General features: G+C 36.7%; 1 long non-coding RNA gene across 1 annotated transcript; it reads left to right on the top strand.

The window, feature by feature from the left end:
• Nucleotides 1-5211: 5211 nt before the first annotated feature.
• On the top strand, nucleotides 5212-11067 carry LOC110799042 (uncharacterized). The gene is made up of 3 exons (XR_008922586.1): nucleotides 5212-5372; nucleotides 5768-6334; nucleotides 8301-11067. It is a non-coding gene; the product is annotated as an uncharacterized lncRNA (long non-coding RNA).
• Nucleotides 11068-13786: the final 2719 nt, after the last annotated feature.

The raw sequence follows: 13786 nt of genomic DNA, 5'->3' as shown, positions 1-13786 counted from the left end.
AATCTACCATGCATGCTGGTTAAGGGAAGCAAAAGAAGACAAGGTGGACCATAAAGGTTCTCTCTCAGCAGGAGTATTGAAACCATAAATGAATGAACAAAAAAAGCCCTTATCAGAGCTTCTTGCAGTGATGTAAGTGTGAATCAATTGACTACCCATATGGATGATATCCATTTTGAACACATCAGGGTCCCAGGCAAGGACAATCCTTCCATTATGATGACAACTAAGGTTGGTGGTAAAGCACCAGTTTGGGAAAACTGTGAGATACAAATCACCCATTCTTGGTGCTTTAACCCTCGTTTCTACGAGACTAAACAATTTAATGTTGTGAGATTGGATCATCTATCTCACATTAATCTGCTTGGAGTGTTTGTTTAGCCCCCTGACATTCCAACAGAGTACTCTATCCATTGGACAAAGGGGATATCACCCCCCTGTCTAATGGACTCATATTGCTTAACTGTACCTCTTTCTCTTCATGAACAACCTCAGTATCAGAATCAGACAATGTCTGGAATGAGTTTGCAGTGACCACTGGTTTCAATTGTCTGCTGATTGTCTTGCTAAACTTGGTGGCTTGAACAAAATCATCCCCTGGTAGAACAGGAGGTGGCACAAGTGCAATGATTGGTTGAGTTGCTTTCCTCACCCAAATTTTCTAGCATTTCCAGTTTGTTTCTTGTTACACTAGTCATGAGTGTGGCCCATCCCCTTGCATACAGAACATGTAATTGGCAACCAATCATAGTTAACCTGTTGGCTGACCATAATGCCTATTTCATTCCTGAAATGGATCATAGTAGGGAATTCTTGATCAATCTGAACCTCAATCATGACTCTGGCAAATATCAGTTTGTCCCTATTTTTTGTGGCTTGATCAACTTTGATCAATGATCCAAGTTGACCCACAATCTTGCCTAAGCTTTTCTCCCCCTAGTACTTAAAATCCAAACCATGCAATTGAATCCAAATAGGCAGTTTCTTAACAGGATCTTTGCTAAAATTCACATCAGCAGACCAAGGTTTAACCACAAGTGGTTTGGAATCAAAAAATTGGTACCCCCCTGCAACACCTTGGAGCAATTCTCCATTGTTGTAAAGCGTACCATGTAGATACCCCTCCCCACCTGTGACACCTTGTCTACACCATACTTCCCCCAGATTCTTCGCACATACCCCTCCATAACATTCTGAGGTGGGTTAGCCCCAATCATATAGCATATAACTGCTGATTCCCAGTAAGCAATTTCATCTTTAATATCATCAAATTCAATCTGGACTATGGGGGTTTGGGTATTAGATTCAGTATTATCAACAATTTCATCAATAATCACCGCATTATGTTGAGTCAGATTATCACCATCATTCATAGAATCAAACAGAGTATTGCCATTCCCGCCAATATTTGAATGTGAAAAATGGGTACGAACATCCTTACCGCTGTGTAAACCACTTAGCCAAGCATTAAAATCTCCTCTGATTTGTGATTGTTGTTGCAAATCTCTTAAGCTTGATTTTGGGGTTAAAATTTGATTGAAATCGTCCGATTAATTTTCTGGGTTTGTCGAGTGTTCGAAAACATCATCGGAATCCGCCATTGTTGTACCCTTGTCAAGCTTGGAATTAGGTCGACCCTTCTGTTGCACTTTCGTTGTCTTATTCTTTGACTTGCTTCCACCATTGTTGTGTTTCTGAGCTTGCTTGCGAGTGTTTGCCATGGCGTCGAAGGAGGTTCTCTCTTCGAACCCTCGCAAGAGCTGGATTTCTCTGTTAATTTGCGATTATTTAATTATATGTTCGCAGTTTTTTGGCAGTTTCTTCGTTACTCAACGAAATCGAGTGATTTTTGTGTCAATTCTGTATGTAAAACGCATTCTAAAATTTTGACAAAAATATTAATTTGTGGCCGAACCCAGAATTCCCAAATTCGAAGCCTAACTATGACTTTTCAGAGGTTTTAGTTTTTCCAACGCAAAATTTGTAATTTTTAAGATGTTAAATTAAATATTTGCGCTTCTTGTTGTTAAATCTTGAATTTTTTATTGACCTATAGTATATGTTTAACAAATTTATGTGCATAAGCTTGTTAATTATACAACCTAATTTGTAATTGTAATTAATTTGTTGAAATTCGAATAATTTAGAATTTGATTTGATTTTCATAATTAATTGACGATTTAATTAGGTATCCATGATTAAAAACCACCATAAAAATTGTTAATTTTGATAAATTTTAAAATTTTATAACCTAGATTTGAATCCATGATAATCGGAAATTAATTAATTAATAAATGTTCGATTTTTCGCCCTAAATTTATGAAATTAATATGATTTATTAATTTGTCAATAAATTTGAATTAAAAATTCTTAATTTTTATGAAATTCGCTCTTGAATGTTGCACGCACAAAGCAAAGGACGCTACGTGTTACCGTTAAAGGGTGTTGTATAGTGCGGGCATGCGACGACGAGCAAAGGAGCTCGTCGCCCATGCGGTACGAATGTAGCGAGCAACAAAAAATGGCGCGCGCGCAAGGCAGTGATGCCTGGGCGTGTGTGCTGCGCGATGCATGGGCGATGGGCGATGGGCGATGGGGGCAAGGCACAAGCCGAGCGAGCAGACGCGTGTGGGCAGCGATGGATACTGCGCCACAGCGCGCGCTGCCTCGCCCAGCAAAGAGACCAGACGCGTCGAGTGAGGCGGGATGCGCGCAACGTGGCCTGGGCTGGCTGCAATGCGTGTGGCCTGCTCGTGCATTGTTGTGCGATCAATCGTTGGGGCGATGTTGCCTCGTGACTTGATGGGGCTTGGGCGCAAGCCCAAGTGCGTGTTACGATTGATACGCTTTGAATATAATTTTAAATTTTCAGTTCGGAAACGATTTTAATTAACTTTAAAATTCGTAATTTAAATTGTTTTCTCGGAATTTAATTTTGAATAATCTAATTATTATAAATTCTAATTTATACTAATTATTTTACTAAAATTAAAACCTTGAATAAATTTAAATTTATTTATTCAATTCAACTGAAAATAAATTAAAGGATTCAATTATTAATTTATATGAGCTTTAAATTTTAATTAAATTTGTATGTTTCCGGTTAGACTAAGAAATACAATTTTATGTTTAAAATTAGTAAAGCATGTAAATTTATTGTTTTAAGTGGGAGCCTTTAGTCATAAACTCTTGATTAGGTCTACATTCCTTTAAGGTTAAAACAACTTGATTAGAATTAATAAGGATTGAATAATTGTTAGATTTTGGAACCCTTGATTAATTGCTGCAAATATTTATGTGATGCATAATATGTTCTACTAACCAGCTATGTAGGCCATTCATTGATAAATGAATGGGTGAATGGTATATATTGTATATGTATTATTTTGCAGGTTATTGAAAGTGACTAGTATGGCCCAAATAGGATAGTAAATATGGTCTGCGTACCATTAATTTGAATGTAATATTGGTCTAAAGTACCAAATTTTATTGCATTAAAATGGTCTGCGTACCATCAAATAGTTGTAATTAATTTAAATTATAGCTTATCCTATTTGAAGAAAATGGCACCTCCCATGGTGAAATTCAAGACGGAGTTTCCAATCCATTTTCAAGACGGAGTTTTAAGTTGAAGCTTCAAGATGAAGTCGGGCCATACTAGATCACATTTATATCTTATGCATGTTTTAAGTTATTTATTTATTTAAATATATCTTAATTATGCATGAGATTATGGCTTGATTATGTTCCATGATTAAGGATTTTAGTTCACTTAAAATCTAACCAACATAGTAAGAGCCTTAAGTTCCAAACTTTAAAAAAAAAAATTGAGTTAAAAGGTGTCATGCCAAAATAACACTTACATCAATCTTAGTAATAGTTTTCCGCCATAGCAAGATGTTACTTATTGATCCTAAAGGGGTAAGGTACACAAATAATTGTTAGTACATGTTAGTTTTGGTGAAACTCAACGATATAAGTAAGGAGTCTTTTTATGTCGTGGCAAACGGGATAGGTTTACCTAATAAGTTCTTAGACGTACCTATCAACCAAGAGTAGTTTCTAGACTATTAGCAAAGGCTTTACTTACCTAAAATTTTTAGAATTGAGCCTAAATAAATAATGTGCTTAATTCTTCAATGATTTAAGGGTCTTGGAATCATTTTATGTTAGGTTATGATACATATGAACAACATAAATCATGCGGAAAAACCTTAATGCCAGGATCTATATTAATTGCACATAATCATAAAATTAGTCTAGGATGCATACACTTTGTAGCGTGCCCTCCCTAGCTGCGCCCGAACCGAACAAGAACAAGTCTTTAGGACTCCAAGTGTCGTCCCTCCGTAGATAGTCCACAGCACGTCCGGATCCGCCTTAAGATTGACCAACTAGAATCGCCCTTAAGGTACTATTATTTTCGGCTAAATAGGCAAGTAATGTGGCTGATTTTCCTGCTCAAAAATCACGCTTTTATTGTTTGAATACTTATTGAAAAACTCGTGTATAAATTTGTGACCCTAGGCACATATTTATAGAATCATGGAAAAGGATTTCGAATCCTATTAGAACACTAAAATAATTAATTAGAATCCCTTTAGAACTCTATTTAATTAATTTCTATCTTCTAGGATTAGGATTTAATCATAGCACGAATTCTGATAGTTTTAGGATTCGTATAGCACGCACACGAGCACGAGCACGAGCACCGCACCGCACAGCCCGCGCACATGCACTACTACAAAAACACCTTATGGAGTCAGATTTTCCGAGTCGCCTCAAACAAATAGGCGACACATAAGCTTTTAGAGTCCCATGTTATAGAGCAGGCGACTCACAAGGCTCCATAAAAAACCAAATAAAAGGCTTGTGTGTCGCCTGCAACTTATTAGGCGACACATAAGCTTTTAGAGTCGCCTTTGATTGAGTAGGCGACTCTAAAAGTAAACGTTTATGAGTCCCCTCCCCTATAAAGTGGGACGCGTATACTTTACGTGTCGCCTTGTACATTGTAGGGGACGCATATAGTTTACGTGTCGCCTCTTATATTGTAGGCGACACTATAGAGTTGACCTTATATGTCGCCTCCTATTTATAAGCGACCCGTTAAATATAAAATAATTTTTTTTGTTAGATATTCGCCTTAAAGAGACTATTGAGTGCCAACTTAAAAAAAATAATATATAGTAAAATTACTTAAAACGATAAAAAAGGCACTCAAAAAGAAATTCCTTAGAAAAATTAAAAAACCTCCATCAACCTAAACCCTCATCCGCGAAAAACCTCCATCAGCGAAAACCTCCATCCCAGTTTCAGACACAATCGTCACCGCACGAAGCCGTCGGCGAACCCTTCCAAAACAGTGTTCGGTTTGTCCTTTTCCTCTTCTCTATTTGTAATTTGATTTCGTGATTTGGTTTAGTTTTCTAGGCTTGTCTTTTGTGTTAGTTTGTTCATTATTGCTTCTTATAGATTGCAATGAGGAGGAATTTTATGATTTGTTGCTTATGACTTCGAATTTTGAATTTAAATGGATTAATGAGAGTTGAGGGGTTGCTATACTGTGTACATGATTAACATTGTTGGATAATTTAGGTTTTGAATATATGTTCTGTGTTTTAATGTACTTGGTAGTTTAGTTTGAGCTTAATTAATCGGTGATGGTTAATTCTGTATCCAAAGCACCTTATTAGTTGTTTATTTGTTATTTGTTTTATTATGAATGAAGTGTTTGAACTTTGGGTTTTATGTAACGTTGTTGCAGTGGCGATTGAATACCGGAAACAATATATGAGTTTTATCGAATTTCCTTCACTCGAGCAGTCGATCTTGCCTTGTGCTTCTAAATTACTCATGTCTATATTTGCTTGCTGGAGTGAAGTCGTAAAGCTGGATTGTGGCAAAAGATCTCAGATGTAGTCGGTTCATATGGTCCTGATCCATCAAATGATCTCAGGTCAGTTGATTCCCCTGCAGGGTTGACAAATTTAGGGGCCACTTGTTACTCCAACAACATACTCCAATTCCTTTACATGAATAGGGCTTTTCGTGAGGGTATCTTTTCGGTTGAACCGCATGTCCTTGAGCAGCAGCCTGTATTGGATCAGTTAGCACGCCTTTTTGCACAGTTGCACGGAAGTAAGATGGCTTTTATTGACTCGGCACCTTTAGTAAAAGCTCTTGAGCTGGATAATGGTGTTCAGCAGGACAGCCATGAGTTCCTCACTTTACATTTGTCCCTGCTGGAACGATGCCTAAGCCATTCTGTGGTCTCTGAAGCAAAAACTATTGTTCAAGACCTTTTTAGGGGAAGCATGTCACATGTTACCAGGTATAGTTGGATAATTTAACTTGGTTAGCTGCGTTGTCCTGTTACTCATGAACATTGTTTTTATTTTTAATTCATTACATGCCTTTGTTGTCATATTAGCACTGGTAATCTAGTATGCTTTATTCTAGCTTGAGAAATGTGCCTTCAGGGCTCAAACTGATGCTAATTGTGACTACTGCAGTCCTGCTGGCTATATGGTATATTGGTATCTTGTATCTTCGTTGTTTCTTTCTTGTCTATATGCGAGACCACAACTGCTCTTCTAGATAAAAAAGGATCATAAAATTTGCATGTTGTTGTGTCGGTAGAATGTGAAAGATTTTAAGTTTCACCAACAACCACTTGATCACTTTCTTTGACAGTGTAGACTAGATATTCTGAGCATTCAGGCAAAATGCGTTATATAGGGGGAACGAACATGACCTTGTTTTTCTATGTTGCTCATAGGGGTCTGCTTGAAGGTGAAGCCAATCAAGCCATCTCATTTACAGTACAGTAGTAGACTTTAAAAAGTAGTAGCCATCTCATAGGGGTCTGCTTGTTGTGGACTGGAACTTTATGCTGTCTGATCTTAATTTAAAATTACTGATCTTGTAAGATGGACTTCAAATTATCGAGAAAGGTTATGATTTACAGGTCATAATCTAAAGCTTTAGAGGTCCATCTTTTTTGTTGATACAAATGGTTGCTTCTTGTTTGCTGATTCTATGGTTTCTGAGTTTTGATTGTTTGAATTTGTATATCACAATGGAAATTTTGTTAGTTTGATTCATAATTTTATTTTTTGGAGTTAGAATATGTAGAATAGAGTTTGGTGGATTGAAAATGATTGTTTTCTGGAGTCAGAACATAGACAGAGTGGAGTTTGGAGGACTGAAAATTGTTGTTCCTATGATTGGAAATTGTATATATTGGTCAAGATATTGGTGTTCTACATTGAACTATATAGGGGTTGAGTCGGTGTTTGTGTACGAGCATTCACATGTTTGACTTGATATTTGCCAAATCCATGCTTATATCCTCGTTCATAAAGTCTTAATTGCTGAGAGTATGAGAATTAGTTTTCTTGGATAGTTACATGCTATGCTAATTCAATTTGAAATGATTGAATTCTGCACTTACAGCTTATAGTTAGCTTTCTATATGTTTACAATTAATTTCTTTTGCGAATGGTTGAGACTTGAGCACTCAATCACGTTGGCTGAACGAAGCTAAAGGTTATTCAATTTTGAACTCAGATAATTGTTTAATAGAGAGAGAATTGTGGTTCTGTAATATATTTATTTTAATCTTAATACAGCAAACGTATAGTTTGTGTAACAGTGTAAATATGGTGTCTGAAATTATTTTATTTATTTCATCCTCTGGATTTTTAACATAAACTTTACAGAATCTGATGTAGTGTCTATTTTGCATATGATTGTCATTCTTTCAGACGTAAAATTAAATGTCTTAGCATCAGTTTAGATAATTTTATTTTGGAAATGTTTATTGTACTTGAGCCACTTTGTAATTCATATCCCAATTTATGTTCAGAAATCACTCAGACAAGTAATGTGGTTATTTTTATTTTCTAGTGAAGACTTAATTTTCAAGAAACATGTCTTTGTATGTGCGAGCAGACTGCACTAAATGCATTAATTTTCTCATGTCTCTGACTCAAATGTGGGTTTCTCATTCACAATATTCCTTGTAGCTCAATAGTCATTCAATAAAATTTCACGCTCGTTAGCTAATGGCCTTGTGCACCATATTTGAAATGATATGTGACAGAGGTCCTTATTTTTTCAACGTTTCTTTTAAAGATTATAACACAAAGACTTTGAATCTGTTGTCTAAAAATCATATCATGGCATGGAGGTGGGCCAAATATACTGCATCTAGTATCAAAAGAGTATGAACTATTTAAGACCTTGAGGCTTTATAAGCTTATTTCAAAATATCATGTTGTTTATTGTTTCAACAGATTTAGGCTCAAGCATGTCAGAACCTAATGGATGAGACAGACAAGGAATTTAAAAAGATGTCTGAGAGGGTAAGTTGTTGAAGTTTGAGTCACTCTCTCTACTTAGTTTCTGCTCCTGCATATTATGTGGTGCTTCAGTTGTTGGTCTACTTTCTGTTAGTATTTGCTTCTGAATTTTACTACAGGGATTCAGTTTTGATGTGCGGCTGTTGGTACTACAATCTAGTTGTGATTTCAATTAGTACTATTTGCTCGAGATTTTTGATGTCTAATAAGACTAATTAGGATTTACGTGCTGTTGTGAATTCATATATGCTGTAGTGTTAATTTTGTGTATTTTCAACATTATAATATGTAAAATTCTATATCTTTTATCATGTAAAAACACTGAAAAGTTCTGTTTGCAATGCTATGAACTGACTTACTGAATATTTGCATATGTGCAACATACGTTTTTATATCATTGTTTCAAGATTGATTACTTTGCACTGCAATGTATACACTTGCTCGGTTTCACCCTTTTGGAAGTATTTGCAACCAATTTTGCAACATTCTCCCCAATTCTTCCTCCAGAAGCTGTGAGATTTGTTTCAACCAATTCGACATTGATTCTGCTCTTATATGTTTGAGGTGATTTTGTTGTGCAATTTTTAAATTATCCAGGACAATAGAGTTTTAATTAAAATATGCCACCTTAGTGTGCAAGGGGTTGTTTGAAATTACTAGAGCTATCAAGGCCTTACACGACAATACTTAATGTGACCTGAATAGATCTGATCTTGCGTTTGATTTGCACCGAACCATTGGCCTTGCAGGATAAAATTAACATGCATCTAGTCAATTTGGTGCGAAAACCTGTTTTGTGCTGCTCACAGGTACCCTAACAAGCATGATTGTCAGTTTGATTATCAGGCTGCTGCTCAGAATGCTATAGCTAAAGCCAATCCGATTGTCAAGGCAACATGATGATAAGTCAATAGTTTCTCTTATTGATGTTTCTTGCGTTTAGTATTGTTGCATTCCTTCTCCTTCATCCTTATGTTTATAAACTGTTGTTGAGTTACCACAGTTGACTCCTGCTGACTTTGTGTTTGCCTGCTATTTTGTTTTCCTGGTTTTGGCTTTAAGTTCAATCGATTTCAAATGTTTGAGATTAACTGAGATTAAGCAAAAAAATGGTGGTTTCGCTGTGATGAAACATTACCTCTACCTAAGAAGGAAAGCCAAAGGAATCTCTGGGATTAAGATCAGTGGGTTCCCCATTGACACTGATAGTTCATTGACCTTCACATAGAATATGATGCACTACTTTATCGTCTTTGCTCTTGTTAATGATCTGGAGAATGGAACTCTCCTGCTTTTGAAGAGTTATGCTACCTGTGCTAACTATTGTTTCTGGTATCTCGTAAAACTCTCTAAGCAAAGTCTTAACTTCTTCACTAGAATTCATAACCTCACCAAACTCTTTCCTTCTAACTGTTCTATCTACTATTGCTAGACAAACACTGGATGTCTGAATTTACACAGGACATGTTTGTGATCATTATCAATAACATCCATGTAGGCTTCATATCTGTTATAGGGAAAGACAAAGTTAGTTAGAAGGGGAGAGTCCTGTGCTTTTGAGAAACTTATGCCATGTTCTTTTCACATAATTCTTACATGACTAAATAAGTTTTACGGATGTTTTCTCCTTCCCAGACAATCTTTCTGCTTGCCGATTATCACTTGATTTTCATAGTTTCTGTTAACGTGTTGTTGTTCTTTGTATATATAATACATTTATATACGAAGTACTTCACATGTCATAATGGGTGTCAATACGAGATGCATTTCTTCATCGTAAAATCAATGCAGGCCATATATTTCCTCTTCTAACTTTTAGTTTTGAGTTGGTCCGAATGTAATGCCATTGTGCTCTAACTTTTGCTTGCTAATCGACTTGTTTTTGTTCCATAGTTTATCGAAGTGATCCATTTTCTTGTACTGATGACTTGCTCTAGTTTTATCCGCCTAATTGTCTTATTGGTGGGTCAGTAATACCATTTTTTAGGTGAAAGGCTAGCATAGAGAGAATATAGATAGTGGCTTACAACTATTAGAAGAAAATGGATAAGTATATTTCTTCTTCTAACTTATTAGTTTTCCTCCCCACTGCAAGTTATTTTCTCTCCTTTCTTGTACACGATCTTTTTATCCAATATTCTGTAATTGATGAGTAAATAGTCTATATGCTGGATAAACTAAGAGTGGACACTGACATTTATCTTTCATTTTTAGGTAGTGGGGCTTCAGATGATGAATCTGTTGGATTTGGAAGATAGGCCTCTGTAGGTCAGTCAGTAAATCAGGGAGTAAGAGGAAGCTGAAAGAGGCTTCAGCAGAAAAATAAATAGTAACCGCTAGTACCTGCTGCACTTGTACAGTTACCGATTCTATGATTTAAACTAAACTGTATTCTTGCTTATCGAAACTGGTTATTGCTGCAGTAAATCTTCTGCCGTATGTGCTCCTGCTACTGAATTTTGCTGCTGAAATTCAGTGTTTGAATCAATATAACCCTTCTTTATAATTCCGTAACAAGGGAGAAGAAGAAGAACAAAAGGGGTGGGGCCATAATTAATGAAGTTACCTGCTACAAGGGGTTATAATTTACTATTGTGGTTTAGTTAAGGTAGTATTTATTCATTTTCTAAATTGTTTAGTCTTAAAACATTTTTCAGCCGAGTATTTTAAGTAGTAATTCCATTAATTCTTCTTGACAGCCTATTAGCTCAAATGGTAGAGAAATGTTTCACGTACATATATGTAGGTTCGAGTCCTATATAGGCTGCAATTATATATATATATATATATATATATATATATGTATATATACGCTAAAAAATATATAAAAAAATTAAAAATTTTAATTAAGATCCGACTCAAAAGCGGAAACTAAGATATGCATCGCCTCGAACAATGAGGCGACACCATAGATTATCATAAACATCGCCTCAAACGAAGTAGGCGACACCATAGAGTACTATATGCATCACCTGAAACTAAGCAGGCGACACCATAGAGTACCATATGTGTCGCCTAAAAAAAATAGGCGACACCATAGAGTACCGTTTACATCGCCTAAAATGAAACAGAAGACACGATAGAGCACCATATATGTCGCCTAAAAATACAGGCGACACGATAGAGCACCATATGCGTCGCCTAAAATGAAATAGGCGACTCAGAAAAGTACACACAAATCTATAGATTTCCTCTTCGGAGTCGCCTCCAACATAAGAGGCGACACATAAATCGACTATAGTGTCGGGCCATAGGCGACACATAAAGGGGGTACCTATAGAATCGCCCCCTGTGGAGTCGCCCATGAGGCGACTCTATAGGTGGTTAAGAGGCGACTCCAAAAGGGTTTTTTTGTAGTAGTGATGCCTCGCGGCCTACGCGAACTGCACGGCGCCTGGCCCATGCTCGCAGCCCATCTGATCCGCGCGCGCGCCACGCCTTGCTGGGCCTGGCCTTGCGCTGGGCCTGGCGAGGCTTTGGCGTGTGGTTTGATGCGTATGGCTTGCTGGGCGAGGGCCTGGCTTCGTGCTGGGCCTTCGTCTAGCAAGTCTCGTCCGATGTTAATTCGTACGATACGCTTCCGATTAAATTCCGGATTTCATTTCCGATACGAACAATATTTAACATTTCCGATTCCGGATTTAATTTCCGTTTCGAACAAATATTTAATATTTCCGTTTCCGGAATTATTTTCCGATTCCGATAATATTTCCGATTCTGACAATATTTCCGTTTCCGGCAATATTTCCATTTCCGATAATATTTTCCGATACGTACCATGTTTCCGTTTCCGGCAACATCTACGTCTTGGATAATATTTATATTTCCGACACGATCCATATTTCCGTTTCCGGCAATATCATCGTTTCCGGAGTATTCATTTACTTGCCTTTGACGATCTTAGCTCCCACTTAAACCAAGATCCGTCGTTTCCGAATAACCATAGATGGAGTATTTAATTCCATTAAATACTTGATCTGTTTACGTACTATTTGTGTGACCCTACTGGTTCAGTCAAGAGTAAGATGTGGATTAATATCATTAATTCCACTTGAACTGAAGCGGCCTCTAGCTAGGCATTCAACTCACTTGATCTCACTGAATTATTAACTTGTTAATTAATACTGAACCGCATTTATTAGACTTAACATTAAATGCAAACTTGGACCAAGGACATTATTTCCTTCAGTCTCCCACTTGTCCTTAGGGACAAGTGTGCATTTCCTAATTCCTTTGTCGCTCGATGCTTTCTCTTGAACATAAGGTAAGAGTTGTCATCCTTATTATGTCCAGAGGTGTTTCTCGGTTTCAGAGTTCAACTGATAAAATAAACAGATAATCATAGCCTATGATTCATCTAAGCACGGCCATGCATTTTACAGTTTCTAGCTCTCCGAGTGGCCTTGTACAACTTTTAGCATCTCATCCCGATTTATGGGAGGATAATCCCAATCTTGTGATCTTGAGATTAAACTTCGTTTGGTAGGTGATTACCTGAGCGTTGCCTTTATAGCCTCCTTTTACGGTGCGACGGTTGACAACGTCAAAGTAAGCAGTTCTCAAACAAGTAATCTCAAATCACTCATGTATTGAGGATTAGTGTCTAATAATTTTAATGAAATTTACTTATGACAGATTTTCATCTCTTACAGTAAAGTTTCATAGGTCTGTCCGATACTAGTCTTCCCAAAGTAAGTATCTATGCAAATGATTACGACATTGCCATGTCCACATAGTTCAAGAAACAGAACTACTAGTCATCTTGCATTCTAGTCGTCTAACGTTTTCTATGCGTCCATCTTTATAGAAAACTTCGACCAGGGACCATTTTCAACTTTTGACATTCAAGTTCACTTGATAGACATTTCTTAGTCACAGGACTGGTCCTATCTTGAATATATCGTCAAATTGAAGGGACTCATCATTTAATACTAAACCAAGATTAAATGGAATATGAAAATACATTTCATATATGATAAATGTTCAACCCCTACGTTTTACAACCATGGGCCTCTAACCCATTTTTAAAACAGTTCATGGATTTCAAAGCTATGCTTGATTTCCAGTGCTACAATGTGAGTGTTGCTTCTCACTTGTTGCATAGGTTTAGTTATCATGCTTTGCCAATCTTAATATCCCTTTCATCGAATATTTTTCGAGATAGGATGATAAGATCTTTTGAGTTTGTTTATCATGTGATCTAGTCTTTCTTACTTAAGTAGTGGTTCTACGCATTTTGCAATGAAGAACTATTAAGTCAACAGACATGTGATCTACCCAAGTTCAATGAAGAACTCTTTAACATAAACAACCCTGTTTTTATTGCTTCTAAGGCAATAAGTACTTTTACTTCAACCGTATAGGTTGCTAGTGATGCTTTGTTTGGATTTACCTATCCAAACAGGTCATAGATATGTGGA

This window comes from Spinacia oleracea, chromosome 6 (genome assembly GCF_020520425.1).
Source record: "Spinacia oleracea cultivar Varoflay chromosome 6, BTI_SOV_V1, whole genome shotgun sequence".
In the NCBI taxonomy this organism is placed as follows: domain Eukaryota; kingdom Viridiplantae; phylum Streptophyta; class Magnoliopsida; order Caryophyllales; family Amaranthaceae; genus Spinacia; species Spinacia oleracea.
This window is presented reverse-complemented; position numbering and strand designations above follow the sequence as displayed.